This window comes from Crassostrea angulata, unplaced genomic scaffold, assembly GCF_025612915.1.
Source record: "Crassostrea angulata isolate pt1a10 unplaced genomic scaffold, ASM2561291v2 HiC_scaffold_169, whole genome shotgun sequence".
Classification (NCBI taxonomy): Eukaryota; Metazoa; Mollusca; class Bivalvia; order Ostreida; family Ostreidae; genus Magallana; species Magallana angulata.
Window position 1 is genome coordinate 135,139 of NW_026441722.1, and position 10,633 is coordinate 145,771.

At 30.3% G+C, this 10,633-nt stretch overlaps 1 pseudogene; it reads right to left on the reverse strand.

Moving 5' to 3' along the window:
• Positions 1-4,733: 4,733 nt before the first annotated feature.
• On the reverse strand, positions 4,734-6,643 carry LOC128169677 (uncharacterized; annotated as a pseudogene).
• Between the last annotated feature and the right edge of the window lie 3,990 nt (positions 6,644-10,633).

The following is a 10,633-nucleotide window of genomic DNA, read 5'->3' on the forward strand; positions in this document are numbered from 1 at the left end:
TTTCATTATTACGCAAAATATTTTTATTGTGTCCACTTTCTGGTCAATCTTTGTAGATTTAATAAATTTATGAAAATATCTAAATATTGCAATCTTTAAATCCTAGATTTAACACTAATATATATTTCAAGTGTGTCATCAATTCCTGAAATCTGGACGCGTGACCATCCAATGGTTTAGTCATACATGTATGCAAGTGTTACCCGATGTCTAAAGTTATGCGCGCTTATTAATATTGTACATATCGATGTAAATTTAAAAACAATAGACATGACCTTTTCACTAAAAGTTGATTTAGGTTTGTTTCTATCTAACCTTCCCCATAAAAAAAAAATTTTGTAGACTTTAAATGAACTTTATTCATTAATGTTGTGTAATAACGATATACTAATCATTCAGTGTTGATTAAATAGATATATTCATACTAATTTTAAATATAATGATCATGTGCGCGTCTTGTACGAACATTTTGATGCTAAATATCATCTGACAATTTTATCACATTTAGCACCAATTCAATATTTCATGTCGTTGGTCATTGTCTCCAAAAAAGAGATAGAAAGAAGAAATCAATGAATAGATAAAGTAATTATCTGAGCCTATTTTATTTTTTATTTTTTTGGTAGAACCTAAAGATTCATTGGGCCGAGGTGTCTTTTACATACGCCGACGTGTCAATAAATTTGGGCCGACCCGTCTGGGCCGAGGTGTCAAACGCCCTTGGCCGAGGTGTCGTTGGGACGAGATGTCCGTCTACCCTGTAAAAATAATATCCAAGTTTTAAAAACCTTGCTTTACTGATGGCTTCAAATGCCAGTACATAGTGATTACAACAGCAAATGAAAGATTGTTATAAAATTTTGGAGGAATCAAATTATAACGCAAAAAAAAAAAATAATAGTAATGCAAACTTTCTTAAATGTCTCATATAAAAGTAGGGGTCACATCTCCAAAATTGAGATACGACATGAAATAATTTTATATAAAATTATAATTTTAGGCAAAAATTGGAGTTAATATTTTTTTACTTCTAGGAAATATAAGCTTAATGTGCCCAAATATATCGATAGAAATATCCAAATATTGTTCAAAAACTGTTTTTCAGAACAGAACAACATGAAAATATCGTTATACAAAAACTATCTGGAAGTTAAGTTTGTGATGAAAATTACGAAACTAAAATAACAGTACTTTAAAACTATTGAGTTATAAAGAGTGTTCATTTTCTTTTTGGAAACCTTCCGCCACAAAATGTTGTCCCTTACTAAACTCTGTAAGTACATACTTTTTTTATACAATTTTATTTAAAATTGGTTAAGTTGGCATTGCATAAAATATAAATACACAAATGGAATCAATATATAATGCAAAATTTTTAAATTAGTTAGATAAGAGGTGACATAAATCAGTTACCCAAAAAGAGAGGAGCGAACCTCTTTAGTAAGAAGAGAGCATAACAAACAATAATTGTCTTATTACAAATTTCTTATTTTTATCTTTCAGGTGGACGTTAAAATCTTTTTTTTATAAAAATCGTTTTAAATATCACTATCATTAATTACACATGTCAACCTAATACTTAGTAAGAGAGCAAACATAGGCTTTCTTCCCTAAAATTCCACATATCATTATTATATTTATCATTATCAATTAAATCCTATTTTATAATGTTGTTCCTTGGTTTTTGGCGCAAACGAATTACGAAATGATATTTGATTTTTTAAACCAAAATATGTATTCTTTTGTGCTTTTGCTGGTATGAAGTAGCGACATCGCAAAAAAAAAATATCCAAATTGCTTTGGACTGTGTAGATTTGTGTATAGTCCTGCATGTTTAGATGTCAATAAGAAATGAAGAAATCCTACTTAGTCGATGTAAATATAAAATTCATATTATTCAAAACATCTTTTGTAAATGAGTTTATTCTACAGAATTTTTAATTGGTGTTAAACATGATTGGGTGTTACTAACTAGGTTACAACGATGGATATTAGATTGTATATTCTTGAAAAGGAGAGTTCGTAAGTTTATTAGCACAGAAATTTAAGTCTAATAGATTTAATACTACATTATTTGTAAAAACTACAACAACAAAACACAAACACACAATAAACAATGAATTTAAGATAAATCCACAATACTGATACGTTGCTACATACATAACATAACTAATCAAATGCAGTTATCAATTATAAAATTATGTGGGTTTTTTTTTGTCTAAACAAGGTTTAAACATGTTCATTATATAATGCCAGATAGAACACACTTCACCGGACCTTCTTGGACATTGAAAAAAGATAGAAGATTGTATCCCTAAACATATGTCAGCGGTGGGGCTTAAAGCAATTGAATGTAAATAGTTTACCACTACCATAAATAATAATGCATATCTTCCATGTGGTTGTTTAATCCGGGATAAAAAGGGATTCTTTGAGACTACATACATATTAATTGTTTAGTACATGCAAAAGGAAACATAAATTTCAGATGTATTTTTGGTAATATTAACGGGGAGGTCAGTATCTCACACCACTCATTCAAATTTACATTGACCGTATTTGCCAAACTAAATAGAGACAATTCACCGTAACGGAGGCTTGTCATATGTCTTTATTATAAAGTAGGCATTTTCTGTAATAGCTTGCACGATTCAATAATGGGCACGGCTTGCAAATATTCAATAAAGGAAAATTATCGGGCTACGATATGAGGTCACCGTTTTTACTGGAAATTGTACTTTTCAAAGGAGCACACGGCTGATGCGACCGGTCAGCAGAGGATGCCCACTCCTCCTAGGCACATGATCCTACTTCTATCTTTTTAGAGGTCCGTGTTGCTCTGCTTTTCATTTGTATTTCGTTTTATGGATTTTTGAGATGGTTGACAGTTTGTTATTGTCATTTGTTCATTCATCGGCAGTGCCTCTCTACTTGAAGTCGAAGTATGCAACCTTTTTGTATTTTATATCGAGAGGGTCTGATTTTTTGAAAATGTTAAATTTGTTTCAAGTAGTTTTGTGCAATGAGATTATTTTTATTTACTTCAAATATTTATATATTTGAAAGGAAACCGATTCTGCAGGTGAAATTTAAATATGTGTAAGTCTATAACTTTTTACGATAAATGGTTTTTGTGGAAAATTACTTAATACTGTAATAGCTTAAAAAATCGGCCAAACCAGCTGTTATAGAGGTCTTTTAATTTTGTGATGTATTTCTACAGAAATGTTTGATTGAACTATGACCCCATTCTGATTCAAGGGGGTCATTTACGTTCTTTAATCTTAACATTTGAAAGAAAGCTTGTGTAAAACATGTTTATAAATCTTGCCACAAGTTTGTGCAGTAAAACATTTTAACACTTGCAACGACATTTTTACTATTTCAAATCACCTCTATTGAAATCTAACTAACTTGTATAAACTAAATAGAGCTTTAACCACTCTTTTGTGTAAATTCTTGAGAAAATTATCTTGAGAAAAGTCAAAAATGAAAATTTAAGTTTTCTTAATGATGGACTAGATACATTTCATCAGAAAAGCTCTGTTTTAAGCTCATGTGAGTTTAAAATTAAATATCAATTTAAAACCAAGTATTAGTTGTTATATGGCTTGACGAGGATGGTTCTGCGCATCAAAAGCCGTTTTACAAACATTGTGTTGCCTCGTCGTTTCTTTTTTTAATGATCAGATTTGTCAGAGTAAGACTGATAGGAGCTGTAAATAATTAAACAATAAAATGCTTTCTTTGGGGATTCATTCGGGATATGAAGGTAGCGACATTGCAGAAAAAATACATAACCTGCATGAATCATCAAATAAAGCATTTTATTGTTTATATTAACATCTCTCTTTTAACTAATTAATAAATTGATTATGAAAAATAAGTAAAAATCACTACATTACTGTTAATGTACATTAAGTACGTTAGCTAGAAGAAACAGCCAAATCGTCTCCTGTGAGACTTTGAGTCTGACATCATCATGATTACTTCGTGCAGTCCGTGATATTTTGTAGGTCGCTGAAGGTTTAGACCAATCGATAAACAGGGCGTGTCAATTTCAGATATGTCAATATCTTCTCAGTTTCAGCCGCTGTAGATTTCGACCAATCGATAAACGGGGCGTGTAGATTTCAGTCTGGCTGTTTCTATAGAGCTATGAATGAGCTATAAGTTTTCGTAAGAAATAGAGGGAATAATACTTGCATTTGGTAGATGTAAATATTAGTAAATAAATGTGCAGTTCCTAGCAATCATAGATCGGTCATATGAATATTCAATTTAGGCTTCCTATTTAAAAAGAATCGGGCACGCATCTGTGTTAGATCGCTAAACCAAGGGCACTTAAGTTGAAATCAATTGTCAGTAGAGTGAAACCATGCGACAATAATTTCAATCATTTACAATAACAGTCCTTCGTTCTCTTGGCTTCGGACTTATAAAATTAAGAGTCTCTTTTCTACATCGAATAAAATACATATCTGGCGGACCAAAAAGCACTAACACATTTTATCAAATTTTACACACATCAATGCATTGTTTGTGCAAATTTATTTATTTATGATCAAGTTTGTTGATTTTATAAAAGGACATTCTTATCATTTTTATGTTTATAAAATGTATTTTGAAATGTTACCAAAAAAAAACGAGTATCTTTCTATTACATGATTTAAATATTCAATTAAGAAACGTTGCCTCTGGATGTAGAAATGAAAGCTAGAAAAGTCGTTTATTTGTTGCTTTATTTATATTTCAATAATCGCCTGTATATTTACAACAATAAAAATGTATTTAACAGTAGCACAGCAAAAGCAAACGAACACATAGAACATATCCCATTTATAGAAAATCATCATATTCTTCGTCACTAAGTCTTTCGCTTTGTTGAAAACTATACACTCTGAAAATTAGAATTAAATTTTGTAGGCAAATAATAACTTTATAGAACAACACCTTCATATTCATTAAAGTATAACATACCCTGGGTTCTGTGTTCTAGCAAACGATTTTCCAGCATTCTGTTCATATAATTCAACTTTGCAACCCAAAAAATAAAACAAAATGCATTAACAAAAAAATCTTTCCCAAATTGATCGTTTGATTCATGTTTTGAACCTTGTTTTAAATCTATTGTACTTAAAATATTTTCAAGACAAAAACAATTAAGAGTACATTTTATGTACTTTTATGAAATGTTTAAATAACTTGTCAAATACATTTACCTCTTAACTGCAAGGTTTGATCAGGGTCAAATCTTGTTTGACCTGGCACTGTGTCGCTCCACAAAGTGTTACTGTTATTATGATTTGTTGTGCGGACTGATTGAGTTCTCATAGGATCATACGACTCGGACACTCTGCAATAATCAGTACAAAAGATCTGGCATTGATATCCCAGGTTTAAAAGAAGCTGTATATTACAGTGTGTCATACTATATTGAAATAAAATCCTTTTTATTAAATGTACCTTAATGAAATTAAACGTTCAAGAAAAAATATCTAAAAACTTACTTCATTGTTTCCACTGAAATTATAACAAAAAAGAACTACACAATAATGTAATATAAAAAAAATAGTTTGCCAAACGAATAATTGTTGAACTGTTTGACATAAAAACAGATGTATCGTTATTAGGTTTACCCCGTTTAAGACGCCTGCACAAAGTAATGAGTACAATTAGAATTATCAGTAGTAGCATTCCTAGTCCACTTAGTGACACCAAAAAGGTATTCTCCCGAAGAAATTTAACTGTAAAAAAAATATGTATATCTATATATATTAATATTGATTATATTTCTACAAAATAGCCAAAACTAAATCAACTCTTATATACTCACAAAATGATTCTCTGTTGTCAAAATCACTGTATTCGATGGTTAAGTACAACCTAAAGATCGTTTCTCCAATGTTGTTTGATATATATACTTCTATACAGGTAAGAGTTTCTTCAGTTAAAGTTGAAGGATCGATCGTAATATTGATACGATATCCAGTGATTTCAAAATCTGAATTATATCGACTTGCTTTCACCAATACTGACTGGTATTCTGTAGCATTTATTTTCTTTTGGTTTTCTGCTCCACATGCTTTGATTGTAACGTTCTCGTCTGGACGCGGAAAACTTATTAATTCAGATGCAATTAAAATCATCTTTGTTTCGCCAATGCCGATGTACTTCTCTGCTCTTATAAAAGCGGGAGGTCCTGTAACAATTTTTTGATATGTCTTGAAAATGAAAATGTTATTTTTATCAACAAATCATTTCTAGATTTTTTAACCGTTGAAAACTATCTTTATAAACTCAGAATTAAACAAATAAAATCCATAAATTACCTTGAACGTTTAGAATTACTTTTTTCCTAATGCAAGAATCTTGTGTATTTAAACACTGATAAGTTCAAATATCACAATAGGAAATGTTAAATATTGTGAAATTTGGAGTATGAAAGGTCCTCAAGAGAACATTGCTGCTGTGATGTTCCCATCTTATATGGTTATTCTGTGGCGGACACGACAATGAAAGAATATTACCGACCGTCTTTTGTTCTATCATACCTTTAAAAACAACCATATATTTTGATATGTTAAGAAATTCAATGTATTCTTATTTTTTTTTAAATTGTACCTACTTAAAAACATTTCACTGTATGCGTTTTATGCTTTTAATGGTTCCTTACACAGTTGTTTCAAAACGAATAACAAATTTACTTGGTTACATAAAAATATTCTGATATCCAAGAAATGTTTTACGAATCCTTTTCACATAATATAACTTTTAAATTACCAGTGGTATTGTTGCATTCTGTTGATACATTCTTTACCAACGACACTGAAGAAGACATAAAAAGCAATCATATCCATATACATGCTGCTAAATTGTTTAAACTTTATAACATGTCTAAAATATTTTCGGTAAGTTATGATACCATTGTGTTTTCAAATACATACCTAAACTGATGAAAATAGACAGTCTAACAAAGGTGTTCATGGCTGAATTGAAATTTCATTAAAGCATCGACAATTGATATACTAAGGTCAAGCTTTGTGTCAAAGTGTATACTTTGTATCCACTTTTCAATCTGGACAAAGTTTAATTGAAATATTTCAGAGATAAGCACAATAAGGACGTTCAGTTTTCGTTAAATTTCCATCGTAACATTAAATATGGAGAAATAAATTTTCCAGATTTTTTTTCTTTATTTGATTTTAAAGAAAAAATTGCTTTTCCTACATGCTGTACAACTTGAATTGGAAGAAAAATTTGTAAAGGAAAACGAGTACGACCAATTACACATATAAAGTACTAGTATAGTTTTTAAAAGAATAACGTTTATCGCACGCACAAAAAAAAGAATATATTGAGTTGTTAATACACTGAACCAAACTTCGAGTGTTCAACAATCATCATCATCATCATCATTTATTTATTATAGTGACATGTGTTACATCTTTTACAACTAAGTAGTATAAAATTACATATATCAAACATCCGGCCCATTGGAACTATAAGTTACTGTAAACACTAAGTAATAATTTTAATACATGCGCGAGAATTTACTTTGTCTTAATTTAAATGCAGAATGTATAAAATTAGCAGTTTGTCTTGGAAAATTGCAAATGAGAGTTTGAAATAAATTGTCTTGAGATAAATATGAATTATTCGAAAAATTAACACTTTTATAAAGTTCACATCTGAGATTGTTATATAGAGCACATTTTAGGAGAAAGTGGAACCAATATGATGTATTGATAATATTTTTTTTATAACACAAACGTTTTTCTTGCCGTTTGGGTGACTTATTTCCGTCTTACTCTCAAGATGTTTAGAACGAGGTAGCAATCTTTGGTTGCGACCCGATATTTGAGGCTTTGTTGGATATACAAACACTTCCGGTCCGGTTGAGTTTCCCCAGAGTTTTCTGATTGGGATTATTGTTGGTTGTGACAATAACAATATACCCATATATTGCATTAAAGATAATGTTAGAACAACTTATTATACAGATTGACAAATATTTTAAACAATATCAAGGACGAAAAGAATAGTAGATTTAAAGTAAGTACAGCCTGGTGTAAGCACAATTCAAACACCAACATTCCAACGGCTCTAGTATTTTGCTCAAAGGTAATTCTGCACATTTTCAGTGTTTTTCATTTCAGACTGTTACTAAATACTAATGCCAATCGCAAATGTTGTCATTAACATGAAGCACGTGCTGTAAAACACCAATTTTCTTGTTTTAAGATTTCGCCACGGTTAACTGATTTCAATCAATATTGTTTTAATTTATATGCCTTACATATATTTAAGCATTGAATTATTATTTTTTGAAAGATATAGTCTCATAACTGCAGCGGTGTGTGCATACAAATAGAGTAACGCACTCTAACGCGTTATGAAAATTTGTATGCACACACCGCTGCAGTTATGAGACTATATCTTTCAAAAACTAATGATTCAATGCTTATATTAACATTTTTTTAACTTCTTGCCTTGTCTACAAAATTAATGTGATTTATACGTCAAAACTTCTGTTTTATCCTAAGAGTAAGTTCAAATTAATGGAAGAGCCACTGTAACAGCCACAAGCGTGAACTTTGATTATCGCTTGTGACGTTGCATTTTACAGCGTTCAACGTTTGTGACGTCATAATAAAACTTGTTATTCTAACCTTTGAGTACCCTGTGTTTGTTACGGTCTTATAACTTCAGTGTCTTTTCACACACTTTACATGCAAAAAATATGTGGAATGTAAATATATACATATATATGAGAGTACATATCGTTTACGACATGTTGAACATGTCTTATTATTTAATTCTAAAAAGTTCAAATTATTCAATTCATCAGAGTGGACATATAAAAATACACTGCTAAGTATGTCATTTTAAAAATGTAAAAAAAGAGGCCCATGGGCCACATTGCACACATGAGCAACACTGGACATAATAAAATTATCTTTAAGAAGTAATTTCCATTATATTTGGACAAGGAATAAGTAAAACAGATCCTGTATTAATGTGGTATGGGACATCTGTCGATATAAATGTGGATTAAAGAACATTATAATTTAGATACTTTCATCAGTTTAGAATTTCAAATTTAACAATTCATAACCAAAAAATAGCTTTTCAAATATTTGGAGAGGTAAAAAACTCAGAGATTCGTAGTAAACCCTCTAAACCACTGTGCTATGCTGATAGGTGACAACATTGGGAAAGGAACTATTTATATAATTACACTTGGTTTCATTGGGTTTTTTCGATAAACAATACGTCACAACATGGAAGTGTCCCCTACCACCATAAAAGATTTTTTAAATATTCTACAAAAAGATCTTAATCACCTGTTTATATAAATGTAAACCTACGTCAGCTTTTGAACCCCTTGTGTGGCCCCAACTTTATCTAGTGCCATAGCTGTCTAAACAACTGAAAATCAATAAATATCATAATGCTTGCATATAAGTAATACTATATACTAATATTTTTGATAATAATCAAATTTATTTCATGCTAAAAAAATTCGATGACCAATCCCATTATGGTCTCATATTTTATTTGATTTTCAAAAATATTTTTCTAGAAATATTACACCACCTTAGAATGCTTCTAATCAACTTGAATCAAGTAATATCTTTTTTGCTTAATGTGTTTTTCGAAAAAAAGATATTTCTCTTTACATTCATATGTAAAAATTCAACCCCCAATAATTTTGAATAAAATATCCTTTAATCTACACTATCTGGGAATGTTTTCAAACAAGTAATAGATTTTCTTGTTGATTGGTTTTTGAGATGATTATACAAATATTTCTCTTTATATTCCTGTATAAAAACTCGACCCCAAGAAACCAGAGCTTGAACAAAATTTAGTATACACTACTTGAGGATGCTATCATGCAAATTACAGGTTTTCTGGCCAATTGGATATATTTCATTTTAAAAATATTGAATTCCCTTCACCTAATTAAGGATGCTTTGTGCCAAGTTTTGTTGAAATCGACCGGGTGGTTTTGGAGAATTTAAAAATTTTAAAAGTTTACAGACGGACGGATAAACAAACAGAGAAACAGACAGATGGACGGACGGACGCTGGACAAAAAGTGATCAGAAAAGCTCATTTGCTACACGCTGTGTACGAGGTCATTGGAGGGGGGGGGAGTGGTTGAAAACCTGTTTATATATAAAATAATAAATTAAAATTTTAAGTTTATTATCATATTGTAACAACCGTAAGATTAAAGACCTACATGTATGTCAGTGTCTTAAAATGTGTGGAGTCCCAAATAGCATGCGTCTATATTATGATATACTTGATCTTAGAAGAATTAGCAATTTTTAAAAAAAATTTAAAAATTGTTTTGTAATTGTTGCATTTTCCTTGAGTTGACTACCATAAACGTATAATCAAGTTTTAATTCTTCATTTGTACATTGTGATGCAATACTCTTTGATTATATTATGACCGAAATATGTTTTATCAGTACGGTAGCATTTTATCATTTTTGAATGTAACATATCAGGTGGGCCGAGTGCTCATTATAAGCTTGAAAAGTATTATTTTGGAATCATATACATGTATAAGCACAATATCCTTCTATTTAGTATTAGGTATAGTGAGAAACAGAGTT